Here is a 3,547-nt window from a genome sequence, read left to right on the forward strand (position 1 = left end):
ATATTCGAATTCAGAATGGTACATATGATAATTATTAGGAGATAAATAGGGAGATTATTTAGTTGGTCTACAAAATACTAATGAAAGGGTCCATAACCTTTTATAGGTTGATTTTTTAAAAATCCTTCCATTTTAATAGTATAGATGATGTATTACAATCTTACTTATTAATATGATTAAAAGATAACAAAAGTTTGATGTTCCAAAAAGATAAACTATATACAAACTAAACTTTAATAGAGAAAAAGTATGTGGATCTGATGGGCTTTAGATAGAGTGGACTTTTTCTTTGAACAAAGAGTGGACTTGCTTTACATATCTTGGACTGAGACACTCACCGGACCAACCATTGAATTTTGTTTCTTTCATCAGAGATTAAGAAACTCGTATGAACCTTGTAATCTTTTTTTTTGTAAACCGACCTTTGATTCTTAAGTTAGGTTTGTGGTCTAATAGTCTCGAGATACTCCACTAATAATGTATCTAAACCCAATCCAAACCCATACCCAATAGTTTTATGTCAATGAACGTTAGTTTTTAGTCTACTAATCAAACTCCTATAGGCGTTCTTTGGTTTATCTTGTTAATCAAATTTTTTGTATCTCCATTATCAGTTTCAGCCTTTTAGGTAGTTCAAATATTGTTTTCTAAACAACAAGATAACTCAAAGTATGTACACGAGTTGGTTGAGAACCAATTAAACATTAACCCATTCAAAAGATTTTAGAAGTATACGTTTGGAGTGTTTTGTTTTCAGTTTATCACTAACCAACTAATAAATGACTATTAAAAATTTAGTATGTAGTACCTAATTAGTGATAGATTAAGGACCTAATCATAATGATATGTGGAGTCAACTATTCCAAAAACACTATTTCTATATGTGGTTCAACGAAACTGACTATAGTACAATAATACCAAAGAGATCCATCAGTACAACAATAGTCACAAAGAGATTTGATAGAACGATGTCCACTAGTTGTACAATCATAAGGTGATTATTCCACATAGAAAACATGTTTCAGAGACTGAATAATAACATTCCTTTCGGATAATCTTAGTGTTAGTTAGGATATGATAATATCCGACTGTTAGAGAATAAGTATATTCCTCTATAGATAAGTATATACGGTTACGGATACGTTGTATATAATCTCACCTATGTGATCAATGTAATCCATCAAGTTGTACATTAGGTCCATTTTTTAAAAAATCACACATGAATCACAGTTGTGATTTCTGTTTTAATATATACGATATAGGATGTTAAGAATCGGTTGTTATAGTTACCTATATTGTAGATATTGATATATTCATTGTAAATCTGGTATCAAGTATATTAGATCGATGATATTGTTTAGGTTGTTATGTAAAATAAAAAAAATTTTACGTGTTTCTGTTTCGAAAATATAGGAAACAAATTGAGAAGGTCAGGGCAACAATAAATATGTGAGCTTGATCTCCAAGCTTTAAAATAAATGCTTAGAATATCCTATATGTTAGTACACTCACGAAAATTATATATTCTTTGAAAGTAGATATTGCTTTGATTAGTTATAACATAATAGGAATTAATCTTTATTTAATTTGAATTGTTAACAGAATAGATGTAGATATCTATTGTTGCAACTGAATGTAGGTATTCTAAATTTCTTATAGACGTTAACAACGGACCAACTTCATCTTCTCTAAATGCATCAATGTCTTCAGTAAATTATTAACATAGTTTCAGAGCTTACAATCCAATAATCTTTAGTAAATGGTAAGACAACTAAATCGTAATTGTATCAAGCGACCATTATTTTAATATTGTCTTCTGCTTTCATTGACTTCAAAAACATAAATGGACGTTAACAATGGACCAACTTCATCTTCTCCACACTAATCAATGTGTTCAGTAAATTATTAACATATGTTCAGAGCTTACAATCAAATAATCTTTAGTAAATATTGTCCGCAAACACAACACTACAAAAATACAATGATTAAACAAATAATCTGGGAAGACGTCTGTTCATGTCAAACTTTACATGAAAACCACAAACTCTCGTGAGTTATAGAGAGTTATATCTAAGTGCATAGAGATTTATAGATTTATATGTCTCTAGAAAATATTTTTTAATAATGTCTTTTATTTAATATAAAGATTACTAATGATTGAAAATGTAATGTGACCAATTCTAGTAGATAGTCCATTTTTTAAAAAAATCATACATGAATGAGAAGTCATGACTTCTGTTTTAATATATAAAATTTTTATTTTATTATTTCATATTATGCAGAAAAATATAAAATAAGTATTTATTCTGCACAAGGCACAGATATTAACCTAAGTATGTATCTCTTTAATAATTTTAAATCTTAAACATTTTCTAAATCTCATGCCAAAATAAAAGAAAGAAATGAGAATAAACTCGAAAATTAATATTTATATCGAGCAATAACAAAAATGATACAAAAAGAGAAAAATATCGAAGATAGATAGGATTGACACGTGAACGTAAACTTCTCGTAACCATAATTAACTTTTAAATTACTAAATCATGATATAAAATCGAGCTGGCATAGTTTCATTGTAACCAAATAGTAGGCATGAGATTCTTCGACCTAACCGTTAGGTTTTTATGCGATAAATAATTTTTTGACCTAAAATATTTTTAAAAATGAGATCAGTTCATTAGTAAACAAATTATGCAATTAACAAAAAAGTTTTTAAAAATTGTTTAAGGGCCAAATATATTAATTCGATCAATAATATAATTTTTTTTCCATACGATATATTTTAAATAATTTTCAAATAAATTTACCCTGCGCCTTGCGCAGGTCTTATCCTAGTGTGTTTATTATCCTCAAGACAGTATTATTATTATTGATTGTAATCCAGTGGCTTTGGCATTTTAATCGAAACTAGATTTTGATCCGTGCGAAATTTTTTTTATTGATAAACTTATTGTTTGTTAGTTCACTAATATGTTTAAAGCTACGCGTTCGGTTTCGATTCAGTTCTTTTTAAGGTTTTAGTTCGGTTTCGATTCGATTTTTGATTTTTTGATTTTTTTTATTCAAGAAATATATGAACTATTTAGTTATTTATAAGTTTGAGTTTGGTTTCAGTTTAGTTTTTTTGGTTTTTAGTTTGTTTTAGATACCAATTTTAAAAACGTGTTAAAATCTTGAGTTCAATTCGGTTCTGTTTTGGTTCTCGCTTTAAGCATAATCTTAAATAATTCAGGTAAAAGTCATATTTTATTTTTGGATTAAATATCAGATAATTCAGGTAAATTTAAATATTTCTTATAAGAATATTTGAGTGATTCAGTTTTTTCAGTATTAATAATTCACATTTTTATTCACATTTTTGAGTGATTCACATTTTTTTGTATTAAGAATATCTATACTATTGAATAGATGAAAACATTTGTGATTGTTATAGCGGTTTTGCACATTGCGTGGATGTGAAGTATTAACGAACCTATATTGTTTGAACCATTTTATTAAGGGGAATTAGTTGAACCATTTTGTAAATATATTAAGGTAGACAAAATTT

Source organism: Brassica oleracea, chromosome C9, assembly GCF_000695525.1.
Source record: "Brassica oleracea var. oleracea cultivar TO1000 chromosome C9, BOL, whole genome shotgun sequence".
In the NCBI taxonomy this organism is placed as follows: Eukaryota; Viridiplantae; Streptophyta; class Magnoliopsida; order Brassicales; family Brassicaceae; genus Brassica; species Brassica oleracea.